The 15,154-nt window shown below is 39.0% G+C and overlaps 1 protein-coding gene across 14 annotated transcripts in view; it reads right to left on the bottom strand.

Annotated features, from left to right (window-relative positions):
- The window catches only part of pcbp3 (poly(rC) binding protein 3), an 81,369-nt gene that overhangs the window by 22,626 nt on the left and 43,589 nt on the right, over positions 1 to 15,154 (bottom strand). Inside the window, exon 1 of one of the 14 annotated variants that reach the window (XM_017691553.2) lies at positions 14,394 to 14,470. The exons of the other annotated variants lie outside the window; for them this stretch is intronic. The gene's annotated coding sequence lies outside the window, so the exon portion shown is untranslated. Of the gene's footprint in view, positions 1 to 14,393; positions 14,471 to 15,154 lie in introns of those variants that run through there. 14 annotated transcript variants of the gene reach the window in all.

Raw genomic sequence — 15,154 nt, 5'->3', positions numbered from 1 at the left:
TCTTTGAGCTCTATTTTGAGAATGTTAAACACGAGGTAACACAAATGGGCAAAAAAACAAAGGAGTAGGCTCTTAAGCATGCTCAAAATTCAGTGCTGCATCTGTGTGCGCTGATTGCGGGAACACGACTGCATGTCTGAACCAGCATTGCATCAAAAGCCATGTGTGCTTTGAACCCACCTCGACTGATGGAGGGGAGCAACGGAGCACAAAAGCAAAGCCACTCCACAGCATCAGAGTTAATTACAGACAGAATTAAACATCAACCTTATAAATACACTTTTGTTCCCCATTTTAATTCTGGTTAATATGAATTATATGTAAATCTGATATCTTCCTGATGGTTATTAAGAGCAGTTTTTGCCGTGTACCATGTGATACAGAAAGTGGGTCAAGCCTTCCTGTAAAGAGCTTCTGGCCCCTTCCTCTATGCTAGCTGCTGAATTAATCACGCTTTACGCTTGGTCAAGCAGTGCACCCAAAAATGCTCTTTTTCTTTTTACCATTTTTTTGTTTCGGAAACGTATTCTAAGCAATGAGATTTATTTAACATTACATGCCTGAAATTATATTAGAAATATATCATCACTGTTCAAAAACATGTATGTCCAAAACAGTACATTTCATCAGATCTTATTTGGTTTATTTTACATAGTATCTGATTTCGAGCCTGGACCTGGAAGGGTGGTTTCCACACCTGGTTTAACTCATCTGTTAATTTAGGTTTATTTAGTGTATTTTTCCAAAGAAATCAGCAAATGTGCTAGACACTGGCCTCACAGGATTGGAATTGAGGAAACATAAAGTAGACATTGTAGAATTTATTCAATAATGAGTCACAAAGAGGATTCAAAGCCCATCAAACTTAAGTCCCACAACTTCTAAAAGCCCATGTTTATAAGTACTTACACATACAGCACTGTGCAAAAGACAGGTAACCCCCATTTATTTCATTTCCAGTCAGAACGGCCATTAAGGACGTGTTATTCATTTTCAGAAGACATTTCTGAGGAGATTAGACACAAAATAATACATTGCATGTAGAAGGGAAAAAATACGTATAAAAATAAGTTTAAAAAACAGAACTTTCCAAAACCGCAGTTCAAAAAAGTAATTAAAGGTTCCAGAGAAAATGTGACTCCTAACAACAATGCAAGACCTGCAATCACCTTCAGATAAACAGCACTTAAAACAGTACTTAAAGCTTATTATGCTTGAGAGAGGAGAAAATCAAGCTCCACTCTTGCTTCAGACAAAAAAAAAAATCTGGAACTGTATTTCTGTTCATCCTTCCACTGTGAGGAGACAACTCAGTGCAATGAGTCTAGAATGATGTGCAGCTGTCAAGACGCTGTTACTGAAAAAATGTCCTCAAAACAATGGACTGACCACCCCAGAATCCAGACCTCTACATCACTGAACCAACCAAGTTCTAAAACTGAACTTTGGAGGTATGGAAAAATATCCCCTGCAAAGTTCTTAAAAAACTGAAATCAAGACTCCTGAAAAGAATGGAATAATAAAGGCAAAGGATGGAGATGTTAATTACTTAAAAGAACTGATGTTTTTTTGTCACTGATGCTTTTTCTGATAAATTAGTTTGCTATTTTTCTCTCTTACACAAAAAAATGAAAAACCCGTCATGGACCGGAAATTAAATAATGAAGAGTGATCTCTGACTTCTGCACAGTACTGCAGGTTCCAGTGATAGTTATAAAATGAAAACAGGGCAGATATAAAGGTAATAAAACAGGCTAATTATTCCAAATCTGATTAAGTAATAGACAGCATCATTTTATTACATGCAGAGTAGAATATTTTAAAGGCAGTGTCCCTGTTTCGTTTTGAACATCAGAACACAGTTTGTTGTCCATCTACACCCAGTCCCTCCAGGCTGATGCTGTGCCTACATGTGGTCATTCTAAGCTAAATGAGGTCACCAGGGTCACTGGAGTCAGCCACCTCGCTTTCCCTTTTCCCATATTCTCCTATGGATAACAGCTTGGGAAAAACTGTTTTGGAGACCCTTTTCGTCCCCAGGAAAAAAAGATATTGCTTACTGTGGTCCGACCTTGTAAAGAGAGCATCACCTTCTAATTCTCAGCCAGACACAACCCGAGGCTACTATCTCACTCCCCAAACAGAAAAACAACACAACAAACCCCTCTTCCTGCTAAACAACCACCTCAATTTAACCAATTGCAAAATGAGAAGATAAATCAAAATGCTTCCTTCCAACCACAGGCTGTTTTTCTAATTAATCTAAAACAGAAACCTCTGCAAGTGCAGGAAAAAAACATTACATTTGAAAATACTGTCAACAACAACTCGTTTATCAGCTGCTCAAATATATTGACCTATCAGGGGCAAAGAAATCATAATCCAATAGAAATGCTTGCAAATTGAAAGCAGTATTGGACCTTTCCTAAGAGAAAATACCTCATTGAAAAAAGTGTGAATATCAGTATTGGAATATTAATAAACTGGTGTTCAACTAAATGTTGTGGCTGATTAGCATCTGTCACTTAAGTGTGAAGGCAGCAGAACACAGCGTGGCTTGACTTTGTCCATCTTCTAAGTTGCTGTGCCCTCACAGCAACTTTGAGTTAAGCTACTAAAGCACAACAAAGTCCAAAACCACTGAGGCCATGCAAAGACGGCTTCTCTTTTTACTGACACTCAGAGGGATTAGGCAGCTACTTCAGCTCTTAATATTTGCTCAGCTGGACCACACATCAAAGAAAGTGTTAGACAAAGTGTATACTGGCCTAATATTCAAGAAAGACTGCACATTTCTCTGGATAAAAGATCCATCAAGGCACGATGCTAGAGAAGCTAGCTGTGCTTTAGCAGACGGTCGGTGTAATAAAAGCCACTGAAGAAGCTGCTGAGTAGATCTGTTCGTTCCCTGCAATCGTCTTAGGCTCCTTTGAGCTCCCTCATGAGAGACACAGATGAGTTCTGTCTGAGATGAAGGCGAGATAATACTAGCTCAGGCTCACATGCCCAAGTACATCCCACCATCACATGGGCAGAAGGGTATATAGAACTGTTATTATGGAAAACGTTATTGCAGTAAAATACAGAAGGAGCAGGCAGGGTGTGGGAGTTGAGATGGGTTGTAAATAGGCCTGGGTGATTGGGAGATGCCACACATTGGTGAAGACTGGAACCTGATGAAGATACTTAAAAATGTTGAAATGTTGTGGAAGGGAACTGAGTCGTTAACTACAAGAAGGATGGATACAATTAGAGGAATCATGAATGAGCCATTTAGAAGCCTGAAAACCCAAACAGATGACAGGATATTCTGGAGAAACACTATCCACATGGTCACCAGGAGTCGGAAATGACATAGCTGGACTTAACAATAGGCTCTATTAGAGTACATTTTTGACTAATTCTGGTGGGGGTACACATCGTAAGTGGCTTGATCATTCAGAGGAGTTATAAAATATGAACTCACACCAGCAGGCTCATGAATAAACATTTGCAGTAACAACTTCAAAATATGACTTCCTCTATGTAGGAGTTCATCAGTATTATAATATTTAACATGGAAATTTCAATTTTGATTTTCAAAATTGGCAGGGCAATACAGTCAATAATCTTCATTTTTGTTTTAACGAGAATGTATTAAGCAAATTATTTTTCAATATTCCCTAGGCTTAGCTGTAAACCTCAGACTTTAGGCCTAATTCTAATTGATTGGATTTTTTTTGAAAACGACGCAACATACAAAATGACACATTTCATCATGATTTGATATAAATGGTATAATTCAGAATTATATATAAATCATACATACATGAACTACAGGAACTATTCACAATAAATATACAGACAATAAAAATTTTAAAATAAATTTCACATTTGAAAACACACCAAATACAGCATTTCACGTGCCTTTAGTTTAGTTTTACTGTTACTTTTCAGTAGTAACTTCTCTCCTTTTGCATTTTAAAACATATACTCTATATTGCTATACTACCAAGTTTATTGTTTTTTTGTATATTGTATTTTGTATTTAGTCCCTCTCTAAAGAAGTTTTAAGAAGCTGCTCTATAAATAAAATGCATTATTATTATAATTATTATTATTATTATTAATTCAATAATTACAAAATCAATGCACTTGAATCACCTCATTCAGACCGATGCATCGCAGTGCATTTTTACACTGCTGGTGTTAAGTGAAGGGCAGGTCAGAAAAGTGAGAGACAAACAGAGAGATAAGAGGACAGAGAGGGAAAGTGGAGGGAGCAGCCCTTGCCCTGGGCTTTGGAGACCTGGCAGAGGAGGGGGGTTGGGGAGTCTTTGGGAGAGAGGGGTGCCAGTCCCTCCCTAACTGGAGCTGCTGTCCCAGACTTGAGCTGGAGGGGAGCTGGCAGAGCGGCCCGCGCAGATCGGGAGCCATGATTTATCGTATTAAACACATCACTAGTCTTGTCAGTGTATCAACGGCCCGAGCGTAACACGAAGCGACAGTGTTTATTGGAGACACTGTGGCTCATACAAGATTTCAGAGCAAATTACTGCCCAGGGCAACACGTCTTTTTCCCCCGCCTCATTCAATTCTCGCTTCATACCGCAGTCGCAGCCCAGTGCATGCAGGGAGACAAAAACTATCCAAGAGAAAGACAAAAAGAAAGGTGACAAAAACAACAGAACCAGAGAAAAGTTAAAAAGAAAAGGTACAAAATAGTTTAGTAAAGGCCAGTTTATCTGCTGTACCTGATGACACTGTTATACTAGATTATTATTATACAAGAAATTCACTAATACAGATATGAAAACATACAATATAGATATAAAAATGACATATGACAAATATATTTATTTACAGCGAGAAACTGGCTGAATTTATTACTATTTTAACCCCTTAAATGGCTTCTATTATTGAACTATAATAACTCAGTTTGAACTGTCTAAATAAGCTGTTTACAAAAAAAAGTTAGGTTAGCCAGTTTAACCTAAAAACGCACTTCATGCTGTCGCAAACAATTTACATAGCTTTATTCTACTTCTATAAATACATTAAATGGAAAAAATACAAAGTAGAAATCTCACTCAGGTTAACAAAAGCAATACTTTTCATAAATTCAATCGACTAGACTATCAAACATACATTAGTGTGAAAGGAGAGGAGTTTTTAACCAGCTTTTTTTTTAAGATGACAAGTTTCATAGATGAGGTTGTAGCCAGTCAAAACAGTAGAGATGTGGTGTCTTAAAAAAAGCTGCGTGGAGGTTATTAGAAGATCTTGTGGAGTAAACGGAAAATATGTTTGAAAGTGGTTAACGTCATACCAGGGGGCTGTCAAAATAAAGTGATTTAAAATAATTAATCACGATTCATTGCATTACTGTGTACTGCATTTTCCATTTAATAAGCAGTGCATTTTGTTTTGTTTTAAACAGGTTCTTCATGTTCACACAATATTTCTGAAAACAGAATGAAAACATTAATTGGAAGTTGCTTTAGGGAACCAAAAATGGGTCTTCAATTTAAGAATGTAGGCTCACTTGAATTGAAGATGAAACTCTTGGGAACATAGTAAAAATCGAGTGAATGCAGTTTCTATTTTTCGTCAACAGTGTTCAGTGACAGCAACAGTGGGTAAATGTTCCAACTGCGCCTCGGTTGTTGTCTCTTGCTCATACTGCACATTGCTGTTTCTTTTGTTAGCTTGCTGTCTGTTGCAGTTGGACATCAGGGAACACCACACGGTTTGAAGGGTCAAACAAGGAAAATGCATTAATCTTGTTAAGAAAGTGGTGTTAATTATATATGACCTTAACATGCTACGTACGTGTTAACTTTGACACCTATTAGTTTCACATCATGGATAGGTTCTGAGACAGTAGACGAAAGCTTGCATAATAAATAGAATGATTAATTTCATGATTAAATCATTCGATGAATGATCACTCACAAACACTTATTAATGATAAACTGTTCATATAATAAAGGTTGAAAAAAGGAGGGGAGCTTTTGTGGGGATACGGATACTGATGTGTTCTGTGCGAGAATATGCTTCACAGTAGTGGCGTCTGAGTCACTGGGCAGAAATGCCTTCACGCACGCAATGCATACAATAGAGTGCAGATGTCTCATCTATCAGACGAATTTATACATTCAGCCAAGACTGCTCCACTTGACTAATGCTGTGAGGAGCTAGCTTTGTCACTCATGCACTTTGCCAAAAATGTTCAGATGCACTAATAATTTTCCGAGTCTGACAGAATGATGCATGATTCAGGACTCAGGAAAAAAGCAGTTGTAGTAAACAGACTGATGGTGAACAGCGCAACGTTACAACAGGAATCAGAGCAATGACTACACAGTGTGACGAAATGTGAAGAGTTCAGTGAAAGGGCTGAGGCTTCTGCATGGTGATCAGAGAGACAGACAGGAAGCTACGTATGAATCTCTCTGTCAGCCCTCGTGGCTGGTACGTCTGTGTGTTATGTGTGTGTGTGTCTCTCACTGGCTGACCTTCCCAGCTGAGAGTCTGTCTGTCACCTCCAGGACATGAATTTGGTTAACTACTGTACATGCAGAAAGCAGCCCCAGCCTCTGCAAATGCACCACTTAATTCTTATATCAACCCCATTATATGTACAATTGATCATACATAAGTGCTCATAAGTGGCCATTCCTAAAACCAGTTAATCATGAAATGACATAATTAAATCACTTCATCTAGCAGTAAGTAGGTCAAGGCTAAAAATATCAAGAAGCACAGTAAGGAATTGATAATGTGGTATTTAGAAGACAGTAGAACTGCATGATATGAACATAAAATGTGATGCTTCATAAAGCAGTTGGAGATCACGATGATATGAAAAGTGACAAGTTTTACTGTGATTAAAATAGTGCACCTGTGACAGGATGTGGAGTAAGTACAAATTCCTTCCCAATTAACCTCTGCCTTATCCTACATTTTTCCATGTATTTTTTTTCCTGAGGTCTGCTTATAACGTTTGTGTCTTGAATCATTTTTGCCTGACCATTTCCATCCTTTCTTTACACCACAGAATTAAACATGCTGTTTTTATTACTTATGCCTTTAGAACTGATGTAAATGACCTCTGTATTATATATATATATATATATATATATATATATATTTATATATATATATATATACACATACATACATATATATATATATATATATATATATATATATATGTTGTTGTGATAGTAGTCACTACTGCTTCAAACATTTAAACATTTAACACACAACTATGGGACTGAGAAGTCATCACATTTAAAGGACTTTTGCAGGCTAGCCAAATACAAATTTCTCAAACTCCATGATTCAAACCTAGCGTACAGAAATGCTTTGCTCTAGCGCCATGTTCCTGTCAATCTAATTATGGTGCTCTGGTGCTGTGCGTGTGAAGAAATTTCATCTCTTTTGTAGCAGCCCAGTCTGTGAGCAAATTCACGGGGCAGAGGTTCCCATTAAAAGTGTCCATCACATTCAAATCCAGTCCTTTTTTTACAGATGTTTAGAGGGTTCTGGGGTTACTGTCTCTTGAGAAAAGATATTCTCCTTTAAAGTGACTAAGTGGGGTCACTGCTCTTACTGTAGAGAGGAATTAGTATAAATCTTCAGAACAAAGGCCTGGATTAGGGTACTCCATCATCTGTCATTCCAGACAGAGAGATTTCTGCAACGATTGCACTGGCTAAACCCGGTCAGCTCATTTAAAGTCATTTATCTACAGACTAAATATTGATTATAAACTTACTGTAAACAGGTGGGTTTACTGAAACAGGTAGGTTCACCAAAAACGTCACAAAAGAAAATTTCTGAGGCGAGACAAATGCCTTCCAAAACTGGCCATTGGCTGACAACTGGGTGAAAGTGAGTAGATTTAATAATTGTGAACACAAGTTAGGCTCCTACCAGACCATTTCCAATTTTACTGCAAGAAGAACAACACTGCAAGAATGATAGCAAGGAAAAATGTGAAATGTAATCCTGGTAGATCTGCTGTTGTCTGGCTTCTCTTAATCCTCCGAGACACAGACCTCTGGACATTACATTCTAATATGAACTAGCAATCAGCATCCTCAATAACATGCTGCCACAGAACACAGAATACCACAGTAACTCTTTAGAGAGAAACAGAGACTGAGAACAGGGAACAGATACAAATATTAATGAAAAAAATGAATAAATAAATAAATGTCACCAAAGCAACATGTGCCAATGGGAAAGAGATGACATGCTTTGTGGGGCAACAATAAATAAGAAGCTTACAGATGCAGTGCATTTAACCAAAGTATTAGCCAAACAATCTATTCTTTTATCCTCTTAAGCAGAGTACTGCTCAACCATGATGTTGGTTCAATCATGCTATCCAACATGACTTCTTAAACGCTACTCTGGTAAAGAAGTTCGCAACAAAATGCATCAGCACATGCATCAGAGCTGATTAACAGAATCATCCTTTCAAAGCTGCCCCTCAGAGGTACCTTTCATTTGTTTCCTTCTCCCATTATGAAACTTCACCTTTAACATGGCAATAAAGTCTCAATCATTTTAAACTTTAAAAAGTTAAGACATTTTACTTTTGCTTACTGTACTAGTCACACGTGAAACTGTCCCCCAAAAGTTATGACAGTAACAATATTTAATCACATAATAGTCTAAGCAATTCATTACAATGACATTTCATTAACATTTTGTCAGAAGTCTGAACTTCTGATTTTTTTATGTTGGTTTTGAGGCCAATAAATGACAAAAACACCTTTCATTTGTTTAATAAGTTTTTCATTAACAGATTACACAGAAGCCTCAACAACTAAATATCATTTGTTTCAAGTATTTAATCCACCACTTTCCCTCTCTTAAAGCTTCCATCCATGTCATGTTATTGAGGATGCTGTTTGCCAGTTCATTAGCTAGTTTTTCAAAGAAAAATCTGCAGGGATATTTTTCCACACCTCCAAAGGTCAGTCTGTTGCATTTTCTGCTTCTCACCATCAAAGTATAAATTATATGATGTTGAGGTCTGGACTTTGTGATGCAAGAGTGGAGCTTGATTTTTTTCCTGTCTCTCAAATATGAAAGCTTTTAGTACCGTTTATGACAGTGACAGTTTTGGTATACGGTTGTTAGGATTCCCATTTTCTGCATTTCTTTTACAAATTCTTTGAACTCTAGTTTTGGAATCTTCTTATTTTCCTCTGATGTTCCCCTTTTTTCTTACACAATTTATATTATATCTAATCTCCTGAAACTATCTCCTGGAAAAAACTGTATCTGATTAGTTTGGAAATTAAATAAATAATGGGCACTGACTGTCTTATGTACACAACTACAACATGATTTGAAAGTTTAGAAAGTCTAGAATTGCATTTATTTCAATAGGCAGCAAGTGAGAAAGAATTAATATAAAATTTCATTATACATTATACATTTTATTTAGGCTGAGAGTAAACAAACAGCCTCATAATATATTTACAATACCTGTATACAATGTAATTTCTGTATGACTTTAGTTTATTTTTATTTTTAAGCCTTTTACATTTTGTCACCTTAATAAAAAAAACATTCATGTCACAGATTTGCTAACAATTCAAAAACCCGTTTTAATTAACATGGGAATAAAAAAATCATAGCACCAATATTTTTATACCACATTGTATTGAAATTCATTGTTGTTGATTGCCTTTAAAATTCAAATCTCCCTCTCCAGCATTTGGGGTGGGATATAAATGGTTAACTGATTAACTGTTAACAAATAACTGTTATGCCTTCAGTTAAAAACATTTTTAATGAGGGTTAGTAATAAGGAGTATATATATAACTTCACAACTTTAGAACATAGAACCCATCAGAATATAAAGCCCCACAGTTGCCCATCATTTATACTCCTGTTTTAATATACTTCAAAAAGTGATGTGTTAAATAACAATACACTAACTCGTGTTACCCATTTTAACACTTTTTGTATCATATTCTTTTCCAATTCAAAACATGGTGTGTTAAATGCAACCCAATGTATGATGACCCACCATCCGTACTACATTCCACCCTCCAAACCTGGAACATTTACAGAGGATTAATACAGTACTGAGTTCAAATATTTTACATAGACTTCATCTGTGGCTTAGCCAATCAAATTTCAGAACCAGAACTACATGTTTTATTATTGATATTTTAAGATAAGATAATCCTTTATTAGTCCCACAGCGAGGAAATTCACAGTATTACAGCAGCAGAGTAATAGAAGTAAGGCACTCAGTAATAGAAATGGGAAAACAGTATAAACATTATAAATAATAAAGATTAAAGTTAAATCTCTAGACTATTTACAACAAAATAAGAATAATAATAAAAAAAAGTTGCTTAAGATCTGTATTGCACTTATGAACATACTGCACAATGAAAAATATTTACATTCTGAATATAAGTGTATATTGTGTGTGTGTGTGTGTGTGTGTGTGTGTGTGTGTGGTCTACTGGGAGCAGTGCTGGTTGAACAGTCTCACAGCAGCAGGAAGGAAGGACCTGCGATAGCGCTCCTTCACACACTTGGGGTGAAGGAGCCGGTCACTGAAGGAACTGCCCAGTACTGCCAGAGTCTCATGCATGGGATGGGAGTCGTTCTCCAGCATGGATGCTAGCTTGTTTAGCATCCTCCTTTCTCCCACCGCCTGCACTGGGTCTAGAGGAGTTCCCAGGACCGAGCCGCCCCCCCCTGATCAGTTTGTCCAGTGATGGGTTGCTTCCAACATTTCAGGCTTATCATTTAACAGTCAAAAGAACTTGCCAAAATTTGCATCCCTGGTTTGGGAGGTGATTCTGGTTTGGTAATGCAATTTATCCAAAAGGTGCTTTTTAAGGTACAGGACAAGTACAGAAAACTTATCTGTAAGCATTTAGATGATGGTTGTCCCCTGATACTGTGTGATTTAAAAGAAAGAGCTGCAAGCTGTTTCAGCTGAATTCACATGTGATGATGGAACAGACCACTGTAGTAGTCTGATGAGCACAATTAAAATGTAGAAAGGAGTCCCTGGCTTTGTTTTTTTATGGCTATGGAAATATCCTGCACTGTCTAAATGGCTGACAGATGCCCACTGGCATCTTATTATTTCTCCAAGCACTCTTCATTCAGGTGTCACTGAAATCAGAACAGTACCTATCTAAAGACAACTAAAAATAGCTCTAAAATAATTCATGGTAAGTTTATTTTCTCTTCACTGAAAACTGAACTCAGTATGTTTTACCACTGGTTGATGAATCAGGAAAAAAATCACTTTTCTTGAACACTTAAGATTGCAGGTCAAAACTAACTCTTTTAAGAAGCTTTAAAACAAAGCAATGTGTTAAGCCTCTATATGTAATGTGCTGCATCTTTGTGTGAGTGAAAGAGATGTCCTGTAGGCATGCGGCATACGCCATGGTCAAGGCCTGGGTGGCTAGGCATTATGCACTGAGGGAGGAGGGGGCTTGTGGATATAGTTTTGCTGCAGCGCGTGTGTCTGCAGGGGCACTCCTGCTCCCCCAACACACTGCCCCCATCAGCCGCCTAGAAGACTGTCAGCCCTGATAAGTCGCCCTTGCCTGGATCTCACCCTAAATTATAATCACAGGCCCAGCCACCCTGCACTGAACGTGCCAGGACTGGCCCAAATCTGGAGACTGTACAGACCCTGACCACTCCCCTGACCCGCTGACCACCATGAGCAGTGACGGCGAAAGGCTGAACTCAATGGAGACGCCTCTGGTCATCAGCCAGCATCACAGTAAAAACAGCGTCTAAAAAACAGAGCCATCGCCATGCTGGTCATGATGACAATGCGGATATCCCTCATACACCGCAGCCTCTATAAATTCAATATGACTGCTTTGCCAGAAACAATATCAGGACAACATCCTCTGCAGTCTTCTAATTGAATAAGAACAAGGAAGCGTAGCCATTCATCGTCAGCTTCGTCCGCGCTAGCAACCATGCTGGAGACTGTGGTGCTACAAAGGCATGTTTGTATCATAAACGCATCTACATCTGTCTACAGCTCCAAATCCAGACCTAAATCTCTTCATACGCTAACAGCCTCAATCGCATCAGAAATTAGAGCAGCACCTCTTTTGTTTGTATGTGGTGGATGCAAAATATTGGCCTGGGGCATTGTTACATGCGCCGACATCCTTTTAATATTGCTGGGTTTCAAAACCTGTATATAGTTATTCAAAAATGTAAAATAATTTTTGAACATGAAATCATTTATAAATGACATATATAACACCAAATGCTACTACGCAGTAGACTGTACCAATTGTTTAGTCGAAAAAACATCCTGTCTGATTCTCTGTGACAGATAATGAAAACATGATGGTAATTGAAGTAATGATGGCGAGGAGGACCATGTAGCTCTGCTGCAGCATTTAGAAGGGGAGTGTGCTCTTCTTAATGTTCCAAACCATTATCAAGGTCAGAACCTCTACCAAGACTGAAAGTCCAGTCACATCGCACTACGCCACTCTGATTTTCTTAGAATCACACAGGGTCCTATTAAAGGCTGTGGAAATGGCTGCATTTGCCACCATCAGAAGCCAAAATAATACAACAAAGTACAACACCGATCAGAAACTACGAAACACTACAGCAGAACCGTCCTGTCACAATGACATCACTCCTCATTCACTGGCCCACATGGCTTTACTCAAGTTTGAGCAAAGCAGTTCCCTCTCTAAACAGAGTACAATTCAATGTATAATTAAGTCCTTGGTCAAGAAGTACAGCTTTATCAAATATATGCTGCATAACCTAATCCAAACTGTGCAGGAAAGCAAACTAGAATGCTAAGACAATATTACAAGCAATGGGATGATCGCAACTGCTTACCTCTTCACTGGATGACTATTACTAAAACGCCATTAGGTTCGTTATAGCTTTTAAACCTGCCAAAGGAGACATAGCTACTGCACATTCGAATATTTAGCCGTCAAACCATTAAAACAAACCAGCAAAAGTAAATTTTAAAAGAAAGGCCTTTACCTTCGTGCAGCTCCTAACAGATGGCCACCACTTTTGACGTTTGGAAGGGACTGAAATTATTTAAAAAAAAAAAAAAAAACGCAGGAGGAAAAGATTTTTCCGTCGTCCTCTCTCTCAGCCTCAGCAGAACGCTGCTGTTTGATTGGCCCCTATATGAGGTCATGTGGGCGAGGCATTGGACACGTGACCTTTGGGGCAAAAGCGGCGCAATGAAAATCCCTAAATCCAAATTCTGTTGCAGCGGGACGCTCATTCACGGATGCTTTTGTCATTGTTTTGGGATGAGGTTCATTTTTGCAGAAGAGGAAGTGAGGTGGTCTCAGTGCGCTCAGTGAGCAGCCTCAGGGGTATTTTCAGGGTGGACGGGAGGGGTGGCGGGCACCCAACACTACGGTCGCCTGGATCTTTCCCCTAGTCGACAGTCTTGTCCATCTCAATATCCTCACTTCTAAAACCTGTCATATCCCCATCCATCTGCTACTTCGGTCATTACAAGCAAAATGTTTGTCTGTTGTGACATTTAGACATCAACCATCATATGGTCCCATGTGCCTAGCCCTTCAACACCCCTCCCCAAGGTGTCCTCATTTTCCAGGCAAAAGACATTTTGGTTTGTGCAAACCAGGGCTTTAAGGGTTTGACGGCTGGCTTCTGATGGCTACCATGATGTCTGATTGGCACAGCACAATCACCGGCCCCCATTTAATCTGGCAGCATGTGGGATTGCGGGCAGTGCCACAGACACGAGTGGGATTATATACCCCACAGGCTAATCCACTTCAGTAGGACAGCAAAATGGGAATTAATCAACAGCGGCTATGGCTTAGCCACTGCCTTTACTGAAATGGGCTGGAGGAACTTCCAGAGAGGTGATTGCCTGATGAAGCCATTACAATAATGTTCAGTAGGTAAGGAAATAATTTGGAAATTCACTTGAGGAAGTTAAGAGTTGCAGCACAGACATCGTCATTAATGCTAGCAGCAAATCCTAAAACCCAAAAAGGGCCTTTCTGTGCATTAAAATTAAATCAAGATCAGGGGCAATCGGTTTCCTATACAAGCATGAACTCCAGAGAACTTACTATAGGCTTGTAACAAGCAACAGATCTTAACCAGAGATGACTAGACAGGAATATCTCACAGTGCTCTTCCTAGGGTGGAGGTAGAACTTTAGCAGAAGTTTAACTACAAAGCAGCAATGCTGATTCAAAGAGGCATGGATCCAAACATTCACATAGAAAAAGTACTGCAACTGCATGTGATGCTCACGAAGATGACTACAAAGAACATTAACCGACACCTCTATGATTAACAATCATAATCACAAGATAAACAAAAACGTTACCATCTTATCTACCAGTCTTACCAGATTCAGGGAAAGTTCCAGAGGTTCAGTTAGGACCAAAGATGGAAGAGAATAGGCACAATGAGAGATGAGAGAGGGTTCCTGGTCCTATAAGTAAACTACACCATGGCCCCCAGCAAGGTCACAAAGCAACCGACCAGCAGGGTGGGGGTTGGAGGGGGATTGTTGGCTTGTTTGGGCACAGCAATGTCTTCTTCGTCCACTTATCAGCTGAGCGAGCTAATCGGCCCAGACGAGCGTGAAGGAGACAGCGATCAGCTACATCAAAGAATCGAGAGTTGTGATTCAGCTGTGAGACGGCAGATGTGAGGGGCTCATTGGATAAAAATGCTAAAAGTGTACTGAACACACTTTTTATGATGCCATTCAAGGATGGGAACCTATTCAACAATGTATTCTTCTCCACGGTGGCATTACTCCTGACTGGCAATGTCACTATGCACTATTCCACGATCAATCAGTTTCACTTTGTCTGCAAGCCTCTAATTGAGCCTCAAGCCTGCAGGCTGTAATCAAGCAGCTCATTATCGGGTACAGGCCTGGACCAGGACATGACAATGGCTACTCTGGCTCAATGGTTGGGACACTGAGTGCAGTGAGAGTCCTGAAAAAATCCATACATCACAGAGTACAGATTGAGTGTGCGAGAAACCCTGACACACACATACTCACACTCAGCACAGCAGTAATAAGGACGGTTACTTTTTTCAAGGCCTAAACCAAGAAATCCCCTTGTCTCAACAAACATCCACTTTTGTAAG

The sequence above is a fragment of the Pygocentrus nattereri genome, chromosome 6 (assembly GCF_015220715.1).
Source record: "Pygocentrus nattereri isolate fPygNat1 chromosome 6, fPygNat1.pri, whole genome shotgun sequence".
Lineage (NCBI taxonomy): Eukaryota > Metazoa > Chordata > Actinopteri > Characiformes > Serrasalmidae > Pygocentrus > Pygocentrus nattereri.
The sequence above is the reverse complement of the archived record's forward strand: the minus strand, read 5'-3'. Positions and strand labels throughout refer to the sequence as shown.